At 39.3% G+C, this 21,544-nt stretch overlaps 1 long non-coding RNA gene across 1 annotated transcript; it reads left to right on the plus strand.

Moving 5' to 3' along the window:
- The first annotated feature begins 2,383 nt into the window (after window positions 1-2,383).
- On the plus strand, window positions 2,384-19,622 carry LOC107967748 (uncharacterized). The gene is made up of 3 exons (XR_001708464.3): window positions 2,384-2,485; window positions 3,027-3,177; window positions 19,007-19,622. It is a non-coding gene; the product is annotated as an uncharacterized LOC107967748 (long non-coding RNA).
- Window positions 19,623-21,544: the final 1,922 nt, after the last annotated feature.

The following is a 21,544-nucleotide window of genomic DNA, read 5'->3' on the forward strand; positions in this document are numbered from 1 at the left end:
CACTGCTTGTTGCCTTGGTGCTTGCCTGAACAACAAGGAGTTCTTCTAACTGCCTTAAAAGGAATCTACTCCTCTCTCCTGCCACAGGTATCACATACTATTCTCAACATATTACCGCAAACTAAAAAAAAGAAACAGGTTGTGAAGTAATGCAGAAAGTTATTTTTAATTAAAATTATCAATGTATCCGTATTAAAAATTTAAATAGAAGATACAAACAATAAAGTGCCGCTGATAGACCCTGAAGGAGGTCTGCCTCTCCCAAAGGCAGGCGGCAAACAATATAGGCTACAGACACAAACACTGGGACTTCGTATTAATTGTGCTGCCACACAAAGGGGGTGTTGTTTGGGGTTGAGGGGCTCACTGGCCAGTTTTTCCATGTTTCTCAAATAAAACTCTGGTGTCATCAAGAAACATGGTGGAGGGAGACATGAAGACTTTAGAGACAGGAACCACTGCAGAAATGTAAGGATTAGGAAGTAGAATAATACCCCACCCTGGGGCTGAGACTTCGGGGAGGGGACGGCACATCACTCCTCCTTTTCCTTCCCGTGCCCAGCCATGGCTGCACCTTTCCCAGGCTGGATATGGTGGACATGTAGGAGGTGTGGGCAAAGACGGTAGAAGAGAAGGAGAAGAAAGTAGAAAACAAAAGGGGATTGAGCTACGCTAACACTGGAGATGCAGGGTGGCTTCAGATCCGCAAGACATGTTTTGAATTTTCTGGGACCTTTATGATCAGAAGGCAGATACTAATGAGAAAATTTTTGAGCCCATGAAGATTTTAAGGTCTAAATTCTCTCCAATTTGGGCTGCTGGTTTCTGTTTTCTGGGCACCTTGATTCTCATACTCTAGAAGTACCCGGGTAGGGGCTTGAAGAGAGAAAGCAAGAAGCTGGCTTCCTAAGTCTGGCCCTTGACTTTAAAGGAAGGTGGTTAAATGGAACTTCTTGTTGTCTAGAACATCCCAGGGCCAGGTTTCTTGGTGTGTAGGCTTGGCAGACGTAATGCTGAGAGGATAAGGAATTTCTGGATTGAAACACCAGGACTCCAAAAGGCCCCTTGAAGTTATCTGAGATTCCCTGTTGAATATTATTACTCAGCTTATCACTATTCTAAATGTCAGCCAGAACTTTGTTATAAATCTGCTACCCAACTTATGTTGAAAGCCATCTCTAAAATTTCCTTTACAACTAATCTTAGGTTTATAAAGTTGGCATTTAAACAGACTGGGTGCAGTGGCTCACGCCTGTAATCCCAGCACTTTGGGAGGCTGAGGTGGGTGGATTGCCTGAGCTCAGGAGTTCGAGACCAGCCAGGGCAACATGACCAAAACCCATTTCTACACAAAAATACAAAAATTAGTTGGGTGTGGTGGCACATGCCTGTAGTCCCAGCTACTCAGGAGGCTGGGGCATGAGAGTTGCTTGAGCCAGGGAGGCAGAGGTTGCAGTGAGCTGAGATTGCACCACTGGATTCCAATCTGGGTGACAGAGTGAAACCCCATCTCACACACAAAAAAGGCATTTAATCATGGTTGTGTGACCTTGGCATACATTATATGGCTTCTCTGGGTCCCTATTTCTTCATCTGTGAAAGGAAGACAAATGTGGAAGAGGAATAATTCTTTGTGTCAGTTAGGATGCTTTTGGCAGCAAGGAACAGAAAACCAAACTCTATCTGGCTCAAATAATTAGGACAAGTGTTAGATTACATAAAAGAAAGTCCAGAGGTAAGACAGGCTTCAGAATTGGCTGACCCAGTTGCCCATTGATTTTATCAATGACCTGGGAACTTCTTCCTCTCTATCCTCCCATCAATACCATCTCAGGCAGGTCCATCAGGATCTAGGATGGCTACCAGGAAGGCTTGAAGTACTAGGATCTTCACTCCCATCAGCTGGAAGACAGAAACTGTATTTCTGTGTCTTACGTGTGTAAAAGCTTTTCCAGAAACTTCCAGAAAATCGTTTCTTCCATCCTACTGACCAGAATGGGTGACATGGAATTTCTGGCTAATTCTTGGAAAAAAGAGATAATGCTAGGTTTAGACCAATAACATCCACTCCTGGAACTCAGCTTCTCCTGAGGTTCATGGGGTGGAGTAGGTACCTAAATGAATTTATGATTCTGCTGGGAAGAAACAAAGTGGCAATGGAGGAGGCTGGCTTACCATCACAATACCGACGCACTTTCTTCCAAATCAAATAATCCCATTTGTCTCTCAGTTACTGCATCTGGGTGACATTCCTATGAACTGTGTGTTGAAAATGTTTTTGTGTCTAGATGCATTTAAGGTTTTGTTGTCCTCACAAGAGTAAAAGAGCAGTATTATTTTTTGTTGATTGTTTTTGTTTTTGTATCCACTATACAGTGCCAAATGCAAATATTATTTGAGGATATCAATCCTTAGAGACTCATTCAAAAGACTTTAAAAAAGAAAAAGCCTCTGAATTTACGAAACCAAAGCAGCTATCAGGAAGGTAACATTTGGCTTTTGAGACTTTTAAAAACTGTTTGCGTGGAGTTGCCAAAAAATACTGATTGAGGGGTGCTGATGATGACATCATATACACTCCTTCAGGTCTTTATTTCTTTCTCCATCTACATGTGAGGATAATAATATTTGCCCTACTATGAGATAATGTATGTGAAAGAGTGTTGTAAAGCATACAACAATTAAAGAAGTGTAATTGTCCAAAAGAAGGGTTTATGAGAACAAAGGTGCTCCCTCTAAAGGCTTCACCGTCTGTCGAATTAATGAAGAAGGGAGCCACTGTAAAACAGACCATGTGTGGCTGGGCAGTTTATTAATGCATTAATTTGGGCTTGTTCTCTTTGTATTCCCCTTCCTCAACTTTAAGTAGGCTTTTTGGGTTTCTGTGCCTCAGGTATTTTTGCTGGGAAGAAAGCAGATGCCATCTTAATTTAGTGTTCTTCCTGTTGTTTGTGTAAAAATGAGCCCACTGAAAGACAATGGGAGATGTCTTGGTGAGGGCTGAGAGAAAGTGCATGTTTTTGCAGATCAGGAGATGGGGAGACAGAGGAAAGAAAGGAGAGATCTGTGGATCCCGTGAGCACCCCAAATTGGAACCACTCCTTACCGTGTCTCAAGGAAGCAACAGACCTCCAAACTGCATGGTGTACCTCAAAAGAGCAAGACCCAAGCAAAAAGGTAGAGTCAGCAAAACGCTGGCAGGCTTGGGGAAGGGCTGGAGTGAACAACTGTCCCATGTTATCTGGGGTAATTCATGGAATACAGGACTTTCAGTGTTAAAACTAGGAAAGTTCTAGGCAAATCAGGATGATTTTGTTACTGTAGGGAGAACTAAGGGGCAACCATGATGGAGTGGAGATTAGAAGACTTTGTCCTGATCTGTGGGCACCTGGTATGTCTTCTTCAATTGGGGGTTACATAGACGGGACAGAGTGTTCCAGCTATGACTTTGGGGGACTCAGATTCAACTTTAAGTTGTTTGAAAAGAAACATCCAAAGGAATGTTTTTGCATAGCATAGCTTGGGCCCTGAGATTCATGCCTAACACATAGGTTAAAGAAGTCCACAATTCCTCAACAAAACTTTGGGACCAGACACATTTCGGGATTCAGAACCTTTTGGGTTTTAAAGATATAACAGTAAGTGTTCTTTATATTATTACATGGCAACTCCAATGCAGTACTCTGTAATCAAGCACACTGATATTTCTACAGAAACATTTATTAAAGTTTACATTGAATACATTAAAGACTGTAAATATTCTTATGTCAATAAGGCTAGTTTGTGTTAGGTTGTGCTGCCAGAAAGTTAGTTTAAGTTTTGCCACCAAGTCAGTTGTTACAGTTTTCAGAAATTTTGAGACCTTGGAATTGTGGATAATGGATTGTTGCTGTATTTTTAAATATTTATAAGTATTAGGACAACTCCTCAATTTATTATCATACTAGGTCAAGGGTAAAACCTGTTCCATGTTTTCCAATATTGGCTGAAGATTCTAGAGAATCAATGAACATGTAATGCCACTTAACATACTCATAGAATTTATTAGCCCCTAATATTGGAATTGATAATGCATTTAAATTCCAATATAAGGTGATATATGCAACATTCAAATGTTCTACTTGCACATTATAGATTTTTTCCAGACAACCAAAGTGCAGTTATCACAATTTAAAATAGTTTTCTGTAAAGGTCACCTGAAATGCTGAATTTGGTTGATCTGATAATGAAGAGGTAAAATATTTTTTCTTGAGCAATATTGCCAAACTACAGGTTTTTCTCCAGGGTGATAACCATAGGGCTTTTGACCAGAAAGCTTTAATGTCTATGTGGAAGCAAAGTCAAGGACGCTGGTTTGCAAACTGCCACCCAGGGCTCTGAGAGACATGCAAATAATAGTAATTAATATGATGCTGATGATGCTTTTGTTTGTAGGCCTAGAAGGTGTGGTTATTCTAAGCACACTTAATTATGTGCAAGCACAGGCATTCTTTGTCCTGACTCAAAATCATCAACATAACAGGTCTCCAGGGCCTGAAAAGCTATACCCAATGAGTTTACAATTTCTAAAACTTTGGTGGTTTCATTATTATTCTTTCCTAAAGAGATAGCTCAAATCTAACCTATTCAGAACTTTGAAGATAAGATTCGACTTCTTGAATCAAATTCAGTTGTATTTCCGTAAAAAGCCAAAGAAGCAAAGACTTCTTTGTCACAATTCTTAGACTTTCCACAGGGAAAGCCATGGGGAGAAGACAAGGTATCTTAGATAGTTTCTCTCTAACGAAACCGTGCATCACCTGGACCTAGATTGGACTCTGTGTCCACATTTGTACCTATGTTATTTTGCTGCATTTATGTCTCTAATCACATGTGGTGGTTTGTAAAATGTGATGCTTTGGATGGGTTTTTTCTTCTTCATTTCATGTGATTTTCAAAAGGCCTGGAAATCCGTCTTCTTGTCAGAACCACTTATACTGTCTGTTGAGATCTTTTTGGTGTCAGGATTCAGTGCAGCCATTCACTCCCATTCCTTCAGTCTTGATATTCACGACAAACTCATTACATGGCTGAAATCTAAAATATTTATGTATAGAGGACACTATGCCTCTAATTATTGCAAATGAGGCTCCTTATCTCTTTCATGATATCTCCTCAGAGAGGGAGTCTGTGAGGAGCTGTGATTTTTTTTTTTTTTTTGCCAGCTCCTTTAAAACCTTCATGAAAGCTCTCTTCACGCTGCCTACCCAATGGCAAATGCATTTAATGTTCCCTGTTGCCTCTGCCCTGCTGCATTTGCCACATGAAGGCTGCTCAGCCTCGTCTCTTGGCTCACAGCGTGCTCCTGTGACCTGGGGGGCCACGGCTAAGGCTCTAGGCACCTGCAATTGGAGGCCTGTCAGCCATGAAATGATAAACAGCAAAGGATGCTTTTATTAAGACCTCTCCACACTGACCAATGTGGCTTTCTTTCTTGCTCCTAAGCTCAATGGACTAAGACTCAGGGAAGTTTTAATTCAATAGTATTCTCCTTGCCAAATTTCCCTCAGGATTCTAGTTAACACTAACCCCGAACGAGAAACACCGTAAGGGAAGCACATCTCTCATTGTTAGGCTCACCGTTAAATGTAATGACTGATTTCTTTAATCCGTGGGTATGTAAGTCTGTGTTTCTTTCATTGTCAATCTATAATTAATCACCTTATATAAAATAAGAAGTGAGAGAGAAATAAAAAGTCATAGAAATGAACTCATAATTAAGAGTACATTATACAGACTTTATTATTTCATGGTATAAGCCCCAAACCATCCACACTACAGTGAAATTTTTCTGTTTTTAAAAGTCTGCTTGCTGTTCATAAGAATCTTCCTATAAACAAAAGATACTTAGATTTATTTAGGTAGATTTTTGTGCGGGGGTGGCAGGGGGTCAAAGAATTACCCTATGTCCTATAAGAGTCCATCCCAAAAGTTCCCTATAAATAATGACTGTTTATTCCTTGAATTTGATCAGTCCACTCAGCATGTAGAATAAAGTGAGAAAAAATAGTGTGTATGGACCATAGTAGGCTTGGAGACAGTGAAGACTTAGAATGATGACTGATAACATCTCTACCATTGTTAGCATCGCGTGCAATTGCTCTCTACCCAATTGATTTCTATGCATGAATCTCAAAAGAAGATGCAGCTCCCTTTATAAGATAGCGTCTAATGTCTTCCTTTCTTTCCCAGTGGGAGCCAACAATTTCCTCTACAACTTTGGAAACAATAAGATTAGGTAACCTAGAGTCTAAACTAATAGGAAAATAACACTAAAGTCTTTTCAATAGCCACCAAGTTTCAAAGAACAAGAACAAAATTCACCTGTAAAAAATGGCCAGCACCATGGACCACACCTAATATGGAATTATTAGACTTCATTTCAAAAGTCCTCTTTGCATCTCCCACTTGTGATAAATTAACAAATGGTATTGCTTGAATTAGCTATGCTTTGAGTTTTTCCTGCAAACACAGAACATTTGGTGTTCTTTTTCTTTCTCCCATGTAGAAAATTTGGAAGCCTCCACCTGTTACCTTGAAAATAAAATCGGGTCATCCTTTTTTTTTTTTTTTTCCACAAAAATGTAAAAGGAACCAGGTTGTTATTTTAAGGCAAAATATTTATGTTGCAATAGTTACATCAATATCAAATATATTTAACATGAAACTCCTAGAGAAATAAAGCACCTGCAAGGAACTCCCCCCAAACATGCTTCAGAAGAGCAATCTTGATTCAGAAAGATAATCTTTAGTAATCATATGAACTGCCACTAAGGGACTCCTCAGGCAGAGCCTTCCCTAATGAGCATAGCCAGGGAGCTCTGAGTGCTGCCGTCTCCTTACCCCCAAGCCACTGGGAAATGCATCAGCCCCTTGCTCCCACTGCATAAAGCGGGAAATAATACATTTCAAGAAGCTATGTCTTCATATTCAGATTCACATGACAGGGAGGTTAAAAGAAGAAACCTTGTTTGTGTTAGTTGCAGATGTATCCCAAGCACCTGAACAATGCCTGCAACATATACGATGTTCAATGAGTGAATGACGGCACAGAGACTAGGTAGGCTGCTGCCTGCCAAATGGAGGACTTTCAGGGTCATAATAGACCAGCACAGTCAAGGGGGATTTTCCTGAACCCTGATCTACCATTTCTAACTTCCTGAATTGTTTTTGACCTTTCCTTCTCTCCACTGAAGAAAAAATGTTAATTTTCTTGGGTGTAGGTCTATTGCTTATTCATAGGACATGTGTATAATTACCATACTATACTGTAATTGATTACTTATTTCCTCCAGAGCCAACCCATCCATTAGGCGTAGTAGTAAACACACACACAACACGCACACACACACAACAATCTTGAGGCTGCAGAAAATGTTTTAATATAAAGTATTAAAATAATCAACTTTATACTAACACAGTTGTAAAATAACAGTTTTAATATTTTTTAATGGAGTAAGGGGCCCATGAAGGCAAAAGTGCCTGGGACCCGTGAGAATCATACTGCAGACCTGATCTTCATTAGGCAGTGAACAAAAAATATTGGAAACGAATCTGGTTTGAATGCAGAAAGAGGAAGCAAAGAGAAAAGAGCTGATAAAAAGAAGTCATTTTTTTAGGTGTGGGCTGGCAGTGGGAGAGAAGAATGCCTTGGAGAAGGCTGGAGAAGTAGGAGGCTGAAACCAGGGAGGTGTGTAGGGGTATCTGGGGAACTTCTGGAAGAGGTGGGGTGTTGAGTCCATATTTGGCAGGGGAAGATGTATTTTCTGGCAGGCTGATGAATAATGGAATTTGAGAGCTAGAAGTGCTTTTAAGAGCTGTTGTATTCCAACTCCTTATTTTATGGGTGAGAAGCCTGAGTCTTATTAAATTATTGGGAAGATAGAATCTGATTCTAATGCCTTTTCCACTGCTCTGCCAACTCTTCCATTTGCCTGAATTGTATTTACAAGATGGGGTGAAATGAACAGCAAACTTCATTCATGTGTTTATTACATGTGTGTAATACACATATGTGTGAGCAATTCCACACATACCATAATGTTAGAGAGTCATTTTCAGGAATCTTAATAGATCTAGTAGATTACTTTCCAGTCACAGAATGGGACATTTTTATTTCTTATCCCTCTCAACTCTACTGCAACTCTGACTTGGAATCATTAGCATGTGCCTGGCCACCTCCCAAGTAAGAAGCCTGGACCTAGTAGCATAACTAAATTGGTCAGATAACTAAAAGGACAGGTAGCCGAGTCTGGCTAAAGTGAAACCAGAACCCACCAGAATTAGTGGGGCTGATTCTACTCTGATTCCAGAAAAGTCCTAGTTCTAGAGGGACTGTATGAGACTTTCTCTCATTCCCAGATGAGAGCCAGCAAACTGCATCTAAACTTCTGACCCATTCTTGAGTCATTTGTTGAATGACTCAAATCATTCAACAAATATACCAAAGAGCTATCTCGACAAAATGCAGGTAATGATAAGTGGATGCAAGGGTGAATTATGATTGGACCCTGTCCTCAAGGAGTTTATAGTCTAATTGAAGGTCTAATGAAGGGGAGAGTGAAGAGCCCACAGGATGGTGGAAGCCACATAATCAGTGTTCATGATTACATGGCTCCATTCTGCCTCTAGGACATCCCTTTATGAGTAAATGCTTGGGAGGTTGTAGAATGAAATAAATTCTCCACATACGAGCCAGAGCTCAGGAAATTAAAGAGGAATGGAATCAAGGAAGGGAAAGGTCAGGGGGAGTAGTGGGAGAGGATATTGCAGTCTGGGTTTTCAAAAGACATTTCAATTCAGAAGAACTCATGGAAGGAATTAAATTTTAATCTTTAAAGCTTCATTGTGCAATTTCCTAAATGAAGGAGCAGTCTGATTGGTATATTTAGCATCCTCACAGAATAAACCTGCATGGGGGTTACACAACCTATCATAGGAATGAGGATCTTCCATTTTCCATGTATCTATGAGGTAGGGATTTGACCCTTATTGTTTCTAGTTTGAAAATATTAAGTCAATGTTTAATAAACTAGCTCCTACTCCAGATTCTTGAAAGGCAGCCCTGTTTCTGTTAGTTATTAAGGATGCAAAGCTCTACAAATCCTTTCCTCATCAAATTCACTCTTGTAATATAAACAGATTAATTTTCAAAATAATCAATTTCAGTATGTTGTTTCCACAGCCTCATGACCAATAGAAAAAGACTAACCTCTTTCCCTGATATTAGACAGTCAACCCACCCTCACAATCATGTTCCACTGCTCCACACACAGGTATACTATGCAATCTACACAGAACCTCACAGCCTGCCATGCACACACTGATGTCTACACCCGCTCATACTACTCAGGAACACCCACCATTTCTCTATGCCTACTTATTCATTTATTATTTGGACAAATATTTATGGTGTACCTACTCAGTTTCAAAAACTTTAATAGGTTCTGGGGATTCAAAGGTGAACAAGATAAACATAGTCCCTCCTTCAGGAGCTTTAAGCTCTAGTTTTGATAAGTGCTACACAGAAGTACATTTATGATGACACGTAAAGGTGGCATGTTACCTAATCCAGTGGGTCATGGAAGCCTTCTCTGAGGGAATTACTTTTAATCTGAGATATAAAAAATTAAGAGGATTGATCCAAGCATTAGAGCATTCTATGAAGAAAGAACCACAGGTGTAGAGCCCTAAGGCACGTCCAGATCCTACCCACCCTGCAAGACTCAGCTCAGTTTTCAACTTCTCATCAAGTTTTTCCCGACCTCTGGAGTCTATGTTGAAGAACTGCTTACTCTTCTGAACTCACTGACACTCTGACTCTGTACCATTTTCTTAAGCTCTTAGTCACCATTGTTCTTATCACCATCCCACCTTTTATCTTTATCTTGCCTAGACTGTATCAGGACAGAACCATGCTCTGTGTCTTGCAATCTTCATGAACATCTAACTCCTAGTAAAAGTGTCTTACAATCTTCATGAACATCTAGCTCCTAGTAAAAGCTCAATAAATATAAATTAAATGCATGTATGCATGACTGAATGTATGAATGAATAAATGGTCTTGGTCAATTCAAGTTCCATGCATGGCCATTCAGTAAGTCTCAACAGAGGCATCACAGCAGTACAGAAGATATTGTATTCTTGATATTTTTAAAAGATTATTGGCCGTGCATCTCATTAAATAAACCATAACCCCCAAATCACCCCCCTGCCCCACCCCCCAAAAAAAACATGAGGATGGATGAGTGGTCAGAAAAAGCTGTCTCTATTCATGGTGCTGTGAGAAGATCCTTTTCTACCTAATAGTTGTTAGGTTATATAAATTGGTCTCAAGAAAATCTCTAACTAGAATGTGCTGGATTCTGTTGGATATGGTATGTTCTTAGTGAAAGAGAAACTACCTTATTAACTATCTCCAGGCAGAAGAATCCTTCAATAGAAGCCTGCTGAAGGATGTGTGGATAGGCCTGTGGACTCTCATGATAGCTAAACTCTTCCACCAACCAAAATAGAGAATTGACACCACCCGCCAGTTTGCAGTAAATTCTCATCCTGCTCCCGGGCCTGCCAACATTTTCACTGCTATGGCTTCCTACCTCCTCCACCTTTGTTCCTCAACCTCCTTGGAACCAACCTGCCAACTTCAGGCCAGGTGGTATCATCTTTCCCTTAAGAAAATTTTAAAATGGAACACACTCAATTTCTGTTGCCTACATCAAAAACTGCCTCAATGAGTTTTTAGTTGATACTTACATTTGAAAGCTGGATGTGGTTGGGAGAAAATGTAAACCACAGAGAGGCAGCTGACTCAGAGAGGGCACAGGAGAAACTAAATTATTAACACCTTAGTTCCTGTTCTCTGAATTTTCCCATCCTCTGGATTTTAGATGAAGTGCCAGAATGGGAAGCATTTTAGTGATAGGTTCTTTGCTGTGAGTGCCAAACCGGAAGATATCCAAGCAGGCCTGGAATGAAGAGAGGCCCAAGGATAAACAGGAGCTCAGTTCAGTTCAATGTGTATTTATGAGCTCCTGCTAAGTTGCATACTCTGCACTGGGCACTAGAAATACAAAAATAAATAAAATATTGTCCCTGATTTAAAGGAGCTTGTGATCCAGTAGGGGATTCAGACGTGTCAACATGTGATTACTGTGCAATGTGGTAAGCGCAGTGAGAAACAGGAAATATGAAAGAGGAAAACATCACCCATCTCAGGAAGGATAGAAAAGTAGGTTGGTCTAGAGGGTTGAAAATGATTCTGAAATGATTGTACTAATATTATAACGATAGGTCACACTGCCACACAGCAACATAAAAAGTCTACATAAAAAGAGATCATGTGTTTTGGGGAAATAATTACTTAATTTCTCACCCAGTGGATCAAATGAGGAATTCCATGGCCCAAATGAAGCCAGAGTAATATGAAATGTAATTATTTTAATCGCTCAAAATTGGCAATGCACACAGCTCTCTGCTTAGACCCTGAAATTTGACTAAAGCCTTTATGAATTGTTTATGGAAAGGTTTACCAACCTCAGCACTAATGACATTTTTGGACTAGATAAGTTTTATTGTGTGAATGTCCTGTGTATTGTAGGATGTTTAGTCTTTACCCATTAATGCCAGTGGCATCCACCATCTCCCAATTGGGACCAACTAAAATGTCTCAAATTGCTAAATGTCTCTTGGGGGGTAAAATCAATGCTAGTTGAGAACCACAAGTGAGGAAGTTTGTAGAAATGAACCCAATCATGTCTATTTAGTTCAAGATAATCAGTTCCTATCTAAGGCTCTGTTTAATAACCCAAACCCAGGAACTTGCCATCATCATTGTAGTTAAGCTTTTTCTTAGACAATTTCTACTTGAGACAGTGATAGCTGTGGCAGAAATTTCTAATTTCCTCCATTATACATTCTACTTCTCTCAGTCAACCTGGAAAAAGAACTCTCGATTTTTAGCTGGCCATCCGGAATAGACACTTCCTGGTCTTGCCGATGAGCTATAAGCAGAATTGGTGTGCACAGTTTCTAGGAATTTCCTTAAAGGGAAGGAATGTGTTCTTCTTCTTCAATTTATTCCTTTTTCCACTTGATGTAGATGTAATTGCTGGAGCTCCAGCAGCCATACTTGATTATGAGGTGACATTGGGAACTGAAGCCATGAATTTCAGTTCAACAGATAGAAGAGGCTGACACTGGGCAGGGTCTTACCGGCCCTGAAATCCTGAATTGCTACCTCCAGACTATTACGTAAGATATTATTTTTTTTACTGTTATTGTCTCTGTTACTTTTAGCTGCAACCTGCACCTGATATTAATCAATACAATTGCCTAAAGTGGACATTTATTATATTTTCAAAAGTCTCTGGACCACAATCTTCATCACATTAGGAAGCTTGGTCAGCTGTTCTACTAGAACCTTTACAGAAAACCCCATCCTCTTCTCTTCTCTTTTCTTCTCTTACAGTACACAGCACAGGATATTGGTTATTTCAACAATAACCCTCCTACCACCTCTTACTCTGCTACTCTGGCCAGTCAGTTACACTAGATAGACTGTTACCACCGCTTACTAAAAGTTGACATCTCCTTGAACCCATCAGACACAAAAATGAAATGAGAATACCTATTACTTGCACAGTTGCAAGAAAAAGTATACTCTCCACTATTTCTGGTAGAAATGTGACATGTTGCTGTCTTTTTAAGAGCAATTTAATAATAGCAACAGAATTGAAAAATATACCATTCCTCCCAACTATCAACTTCTAAGAAGCAAAATCAATACTAATGAAAGATATACGTGTAGGGTTATTTATTGCATTTTTCCACAGACAGGGAATAATATTTCTTATAAAACAAATAGAGAAGTATATTTGAGATCTATCAACATATAGTTGGTATTTAAAACTATAGGGTTGGATGAAATCATCTAGGAAATGAGTTGTGAAAGAAGAGAGAAGAGATTTGAGGACTGAGCCTGGAGTATTCCAACATTTAAGAGTTAGGAAGATAAAAAAGATTCAGCCCAAGAAAATGAGAAGTAGTGACCAGTGAGTTAGGTGGAAAACAAGGAGGGAGGTTTCCTTGCAGCCAAAAGAAGAGAGAGTTTCAAGAAGGATAAAGTGATCAACTATGCCAACTGCTACCAAGAGGTTGAGTAAGATGAGGATGAAGAAGGAATCATTTGACATGGCAACATGGAAATCGATGAAGACACTGGCAAAACCAGTATCAGTGGATTGGTGGGGACAACAGCTCAACAGGAGTGGGTTCAAGAAAGAATGGAAAGTGAGGAAGTGAAGAAGGTGGGTATAGATAACTCTGCATTTTTGCTAAAAGGGAAAGGATCAGTGGGTTACCAGAAAGTATTTTGTTTCGATGCAAAGCAATGTAGCATGTTTTTAGAGCAATGATATAGCAGAAGGGTAAATAGGTGATTCAAGAGAAGGAATAATTGCAGAGTCAAGTCAATAAGTAGATAACCTCATAAAGGGGTGAGCCTCAGATCGGAGCCAGGACAGCACAACTGCTATGACACAAGGGAAGTCACAATATACGGGCACCAATGGAGGTATGATGGCACATTTGATGGTGGAGGGTGAAAAGATTCCTCCGATCACTTTGGCCAATATCCAGCTGATCCACAGATATGAAAGCAAGCCCAGCTGAAACCAGAAGAACTGCATAGCCTAAATCATCAACCTACAGATGATTAAGCTAAATACATGTTCATGGTGTTAAGCCACTAAATTTTTGATGATGTGTTACATGACATTATGATAGAAATAGATAACTGAGTCAAGGAATGTTCCATAGCTATGGGTACATATGGAGCTGCCTCATTTTTTAAATAAATGACTACATATAGCATCGAGCTGTATGTGCCATATTTTATTTATTTTACCATTTCCTTATTACTGTTTATTTTAGTTGCTACTATAAACAATGCTGCAAGAAATATCTTCCTACATATGTCTTTGCACGTGTACATGGAATTGAACAATGAATTCCTAGAAGTGAAATTTTGGGGTCAAAATTTATATGCAATGGTAATTCTAATAGATATTGGCAAATGGACGTCTACAAAGAATGTAAAAATGTATGTTTGCCAATAATTTATGAATGCATTTCCACACATCTTCATGTTATCAATTTTTTTGCCAATATGGTAGGTGTGAAAAATGTAATTACTATAGATAGCACTTTCATTCCTCTTATTATGTGGTCCTAGAATAAACCCCACCATCCCTACTGTTTCCGTTGACTCTGAAGAGCACCTATTTCACTCTTATCAGCCCTGTTCAAGAGGCTTAGGGACCTCCTCCTTGCTTCACACCATTTCCCCAGTGGTTTTATATTGTCAATATTCTTCTTTTGTCAGTAGGTTTTCCACTAAGTTTCAGTAAGTTATGACTCACTTAATGTAAGGAAAATAGGAAAAACATTCCACGTCTTTGCAGAGGAATGAGTTGTGTTTAAGATTGTTTATTATAAATGGAAATGTTGAAGGAAGGTTGGAAGAAGCTAAAAAGGAAGAAGAAATTAAAAAGAGAGAGATAAAGATGGGACTAATAGAGTTTTCTGAAGTCCCTTTGTATTAGTCAGGATTCTCTAGAGGGACAGAACTAATGGAATATATATATACATATATGGGTTTATTATGGGTATATATGACTTGACTCTGCAATTATTCCTTCTCTTGAATCACCTATTTACCCTTCTGCTATATCATTGCTTTAAAAACATGCTCCATTGCTTTGCATCTAAACAAAATACTTTCTGGTAACCCACTGATCCATTTCCCCTTTAGCAAAAATGCAGAGTTATCTATACCCACCTTCTTCATAAACCCGTATATATATATATTAAGAATTAACTCACATACTCACAAGGTCCCACAATAGGCCATCTGCAGGCTGAGGAGCAAGGAGGGCCAGTCTAGTCCCCAAACTGAACTTGGAGTCCGGTGTTCAAGGGTAGGAAGCATCCAGGACAGGAGAAAGATGTAGGCTGGGAGGCTAGGCCAGTCTCTCTTTTCACATTTTTCTGCCTGCTTATATTCTAGCCATGCTGCAGCTAATTAGATTGTGCCCAGCCAGATTAAGGGTGGGTCTGCCTTTCCCAGCCCACTGACTCAAATGTTAATCTCCTTTGGCAGCACCCTCACAGACACACCCAGGATCAATATTTTGTATCCTTCAATCAAGTTGACACTCAGTATTAACCATTACACCCTTTGACTTCAACCATATTTCCTACCTTTGATCTCACGAGAGATTTGTATGTTAACTAGAATCTACTTTAAAATACTTCAGCATGGACACTGTGATAAACTTGTGAACACTAGTTTTCACTTTAAGGCTGGTCAGCTGCCCCCAGGGGGTCTGCATTCTCAACAGGTGTAAAGAGCAGTCATCCAAATGGAAAGTCATACCAGTAAAATAAACAGGTAAATAAATAAAATAGAACTTTAAGATAATGAGGGAAGTACTAAACAAATATAAAAGGAGCTGTGGGTATGCACATGACAAAAGGATACAATTTTTAGAGGCAGAGTTTGGGGCCTTGCATAGCTTCCCTATCCCCATAACACTATTAATGTATCCAACATATACTAAGGATATTTATGTAATTACTCAATGTGCTATACACTTCTTAATCATAAAACAAGGTCAGGAAACTTCATTTATGAATAAGTATAAGTAATTTGACCTTAACACAAGGTGAAAATTGTCAGGTTGGACACATTTTTAATTTTGCCATGGATTCTCAGCTTTATTACTTTGCACTCAAAGGGCAATTAGCTTAGATAGTGGTTTCTGATAGTCAAGCATTTTTCTTTTGAGCATCTAACCAAATTGCATTTGCAATAATAACCCTCCCTGAAGTCAATAGGTCTTTGGAAAAAAAAGAGTGTGGATGACTGCAGAGAATTGAGATGGAGTCCCATGAAGGACAAAGTAGAGAGCCTAATGCAGCCTTTTATCTTCTCCATTAAATGGGCAGGCAAATCAGAGGCTCAAGTGAGCCAACCTTCTTGTAACTGATATGATTTCCTGGATGGCTCAAGAAAACATAATGTCTCTATGCTGAGTTGAAACCCTTAAATAAAGCACTAAATTGAAAAGATATATTTCAATGCAGCTGTTCATTGTCTTTTCAATTCTATCACTTTCCCACTTAATGTATTTATTTCTTTCACACATAATAAGCCTTAGTATGAGGAAAGGAGACTGGCAGGAGAGACAACTGAGCCATTCAGGGTTTCTAGTGGTCTCATCAGATAATCACAGAACGTCGGTGCCACTGAGGGAACAGTCTATTGGGGAAACAGCAATAATGACATGGCCGCAGGCTCAGTGGCTGGGCCTGTGTTGAGAGTCTGCTGAGATCTTTCTGACCAATTCTCTCAAACAATTGTTTTCTTCTTCCCCAGATCAACCAATTACTTGGTTGAATCAAGAAACAAGTGGTTGTTTTGACTTTACTCTCTCTCCCAATGCTAAATTGAAGTTTGCATTTTACCATAGCTGCGATCAATTCACGATTAAATTGAGACTCAGTTTGAGATACAAAGCAGCTGCAAATTATGTTCAAAAGTCAGTAAATCATTGTCAACTCATTTTGTGGCCTTGGAAATACACCCGAGATGTGTAAAAATAGCACCAGCTACATACTTTTCTTTGAAAAATCCAAGCAGCCAGTGATCTGTGGATTTTTTTCCTTTTCTTATTTATTGTCTTTTACCGTATTTTTATTGTGATGATATTTTATCCTAAAAGTAGTTGGTTCTGATCCATTTGTTTTCATTCACAGTGGCCAGATATGTTTCCAAGAGTGCTTATATCCCCATAGCATTTGGAGGGCTCCATAACTGGGTGGCTCATCGCCTTACCTTTTCTATTCCTGCCGCTACATCTTTCAAAGGACTAAAGCATTTAATGACTCTGGCCCATGGTAAAATAGGGCCAAATATTCACCTGGGGAACCTAAGCTTGTCTCACCTTCTCATAATGTTGCATGTCCCCCCCAAATTGTTCATTGCCTATTACAAAAGTGTAACAAGTGTGTAACGTTACCCGAATATCTAGGAGAAAGTTGGCAAAGAGATGTTATTTATTATGCCAATTCAGACTTGTTATTGATGACAGTGGCTGGGCTAGCTATGTCCAGGCTTAGTGGAAAGAGACAGTGGTTAACAAGCAATGTCTGACAGGTGCACTCCTCAGGCACTTGCCCTCCCTCCCAGTTCCAAAGTATACTCAGGCTCTATGCACTGATTGAACAAGTGCTCCAGGAGTTGCACTAAACAGAACATCTTTTTAACAGGTTCATTGGTACTCAGTACTCACACAAGCCTTTTCTTTTCTGTACCCCCAGGGGTCAGAGAAAACTTTCTTCACATGATAACTATACCCTTTGCATGGGCAGGCCTATAAAAGAGCTCCTGACCAAAGCCCTGCAATAAGAGGCCTCTAAATGGAGTGGCCAAGTCAGAGTGGCGAGATCCAGTACAGATTTTGAGTCCAGCATCTACCTTCTGTTCCCATTAATGGTTCTTGTGCTGCCCTGAATGCTGGGAAACCATGGGGCTAGGGAGTTTCCCTTATAAAGAAAAGTTGAAACATGACCCTAGCCTCTTAGAGGTGGCCATCCACTGGCTCTGTTGCTGGTACTTGCCTCAAGAAATCTATTGATCCTGGAAAATCCAACTACCTACCACCTTGAGCCTGTCTCCAGTGAGCTTTACAGATATCATTCATCCTTTTAGATGATATGCTCCTTCCAGATACGGAGCTCTGTGAGTTTAGACTGTATGTTTATTCAGGCATTTCTTTATTTATAATGGTAGTGTTTTGCTTATGCTAGATAGGGCTTGAGACTTGAGTGGTCTCATTTCTGTGAGTTCTCTCCCTTTTATTTTGTTCCCTTAGAAAATGTTTACTCCAGGTGCAGTGACTTGCACCTGTAAACCCAGCAACTCTGGAGGCTGAGGTGGGAGGAACACTTGAGGCCGGGAGTTTGAGACAAGTCCGGGCAACATAGTGAGAACTCATCTTTAAAACAATTTTTTTTAAATTAATAAATTTTAAAGAACTTAGCCAGGCATGGTTGTGTGTGTTTGTAGTCCTAGCAATTTGGGAGACTGAGGTGGGGGGGGGGATCACTTGAGCCCAGGAGCTGGAAGTTGCAGTGAGCTATGATCACTCCACTGTACTTCAGCCTGGGCAACACAGCAAGACCCCGTCTTGAAAAACAAAAACAAAAAAAGTTTTGACATTTTGGTTTTTAGTTTTAGTGTACGGTTTTCAGATTCCATCACCCTCTTTCTTTCCTCAAGATCCACCCTCTTATTCTCACTTTTACTCTCATTCTCTCTCCCTCTCCTTCTTTCTCTTTCTCCCTGTGCCACCTCTCTTATATAAAATAGTGTCTTTTACTGTGATGCTCCCTGTTTGTAGCATTACCGCAAACTTCCACATATCCATGCACACACACTCTCGCAGCAGGCTGCACATTCTCTTTTGCTGTGGGTCTGAAGAGTTGGGTGGCTTTTCCTACTCACCAGTGGAGCAAGGTGTGGTGGCAAGAGTGCACCCGGGAAACCAGGATTCTCCCACATAGTAGTTGTATGATTAGGGGCAGGTCAACCTCTCTCTGTTTCTTCTTCTTTTAGAAAAAGGGTAGCTCTCCCTGCCCTATCTCCTTTGCAGAGTTTTTACAGGGATAAAATAAAGAAATGATCATGAAATCTCTTTGTAAAGTATAAATTGCTATGTAAATGTTATTTTATTATTGCTGTATTTTTGCAAATCAGGTCACTCCACTGTAAGGTGGCAGTTATACTGCAGGAGGATCCGATTGTCCCCTGCAGGCACTCAACTGAAGAATGACAGCTTTTAGGCAATGCCTATCCCATGTAATTAATTCTCACTTATCTGAGATCCTCTTCATCATTCCATAGAATGCTGCCTGATTTCCTGACATTAACAATGAACACAGCCAGACTCAAGAGGAGGAAGCTACTGGGACCACGGCAGTCAAGGAAACACCATCAACACCCAGTCTTCCTCCCACATTACTCAGAGACTTTTATCTTTGCCATCCCTAAACACATTCCTGCAGGTCTCCAGATCCCTTCCAGCCCATCTTAGATAAAACTGTGCAGGAAAAATGTGCTTCTAATATAGAGGTTTCCATTTGGACACCTTGTATTTGAATCACAACTCAAACTTTTTTAATGCCACCCTCTGTTTCCCTACTGGATCTTAAAGACAATTGGCACTGAAGCATAATAAAATAATCAATTATGTCTCATCTATGCTATGCTATTTGAGAGCATTTCCCTCAAAATCTCTTCTATACTTTGATTTAAAAGTAAGATTTATACCAAAAAGCCAATGAATGAATATTAATGTGATATTTTAGATGACATCTAATGAAAAATCTCAAATATCATACAATGTAATTAATTTATATTCTTAATATACCAGTTTCTCACCAACTATGAGAATTTGATTCCTAAAAATCCCCTTGGTAGAAGAATTCAGATTCGTGAAATAAAAGATCTTACAGAAAAAGAATATTAGTAGCTAATGTTCATGGTAAACCTTAAGAGGTCCTTAAAAATATATTTCTATTATATGATCCAGCAACCTCACTTCTGAGTATGTATCCAAAAGAATTGAAATCAGGATCTTGAAGGGATATTAGCACTACTGTGTTCACTGCAACACTACTCACAATTGCTAAGATGTGAAAACAAATGTCCATCAACAGATAAATGGATAAGGAAAATGTGGTATATACATACAGTGGAAAACTGCTGGGCCTTAAAAAAGAAGGAAATTCTGTAATAGGCAACACCATGGATTGACCTTGAGGACATTATGTTAGGTGAAATAAAACCAGACACAGAAAGGCAAGTACTGCATGATCCCACTTAGATGATGTATCTAAAATAGTCAAACTTAGAAAACAAAGACTGGAATGGTGGTTACCAGGAGCTGGAAGTAGGAGGAGATGGGAGTTATTAATCAACAGGTGTAGAGTTTCAGTTAAGTAAGTTAAATAAGCTTCTGAGGTTTGTTGTACATCATATGTATAGTCAAAAATAATGCACTGTACACTTAAAATTTGTTAAGAGGATAGATCTCATATTAAGTGTTATGCAATTAAATAATAATTTAAAAATATACATTGCTATCAATTTGAAGAAAACAATAAAGGCAGCATATTCCTTAAAGACAGAATCAATGAGATTAAGTTTTTACCATTTGAAAGTCATCTTCTGGTTGTCTTTTACCTCGAATCAAGCTTCATGAGACAAAAAAGGCTGTGATGAACTGAATTGTCCCCAACCTCCCATTCATGTGTTGAAGACCTAACCCCCAATGAGATGGTATTTGAAGATGTGGCCTTTTGCAGAAAATTTGGTTTAGATGAAGTCATGAAGATGAGGTCCTCCTGGTGGGACTGGTGCCTTTATAAGAAGATACACCAGAGAGCTTGTTTGTTTGCTCTCTCTTTCTATGCATGCTCGTGAAAAGAAGAAATCATGTGAGCACACAGGGAGATGGCGGCCATCTGTAAGCCAGGAAGAGAACCCTTACCAGAACTATACCTAGTTGGCACCCTGATCATGGACTTCTAGCTTCCAGAAGTGTGAGAAAATAAATCTGTTTTTTAAACCACCAAGTCTGTGGTATTTTGTTACGGCAGCTCAAGCAGACTAAGATAAAGGCAAATACAAAAATGGGGTCCTAAAGTCCCAAGGGAAAACAGGAAAGTGTGTCCCAAATAGACTAGTCAATGGCATGGGGAACAAAGGTGTGGGGAACATGGGCAAATTATCAAAGCTGAGTCTGAGAGCCTATGAAGGAACTGAGAAAATAAAGAAGTAACAGCAACAGGTCAGATCAGAATAGTCAGAGATAAGACATTAACTCCTGCAGCAGATTTTGTACATTCCAGGTACACCAGTGTGTGGACAGCCAGGTCCATCTAAAGACACCAGACAGAGTGAGGAGCAATGCATTATTATTATCTTAATTATTTCTAATAAGCAGGACTCACAATTTGGGTACATGGGAAATACTATTGTTACAGTTGCCAAAAAAAAAAAAAACCTATATTGGACTTTTGCATATGGACTTGAGACTGGGAATAATTACCATGACATTTTGCAAAGATCTATTTTCATGGATGGAATTTTCATCATGCTTCATTTTAGATGTCCTCCAATCTGATAAACAACAAAAGGGTTCCAAGGATCCATTTATTCAGAAGAAACTGAAATTTAAAATTAATTTTAAACCTTCCATAAAGCTGTTCTACATTTGAAGAAAAAGGTATTTTCTTCACTAGACTTTGTGGTTTTCATTTCAATCATTATATGAATAACCAAAATCTCTTCTGATGCAAATATCAGTATTTGGAGAGATCCACCTTTTTATATTGTATTCCTGAATGTCTTTAACCAGAATTCTAGAAGGTAGATTGC

This window comes from Pan troglodytes, chromosome 10, assembly GCF_028858775.2.
Source record: "Pan troglodytes isolate AG18354 chromosome 10, NHGRI_mPanTro3-v2.0_pri, whole genome shotgun sequence".
In the NCBI taxonomy this organism is placed as follows: domain Eukaryota; kingdom Metazoa; phylum Chordata; class Mammalia; order Primates; family Hominidae; genus Pan; species Pan troglodytes.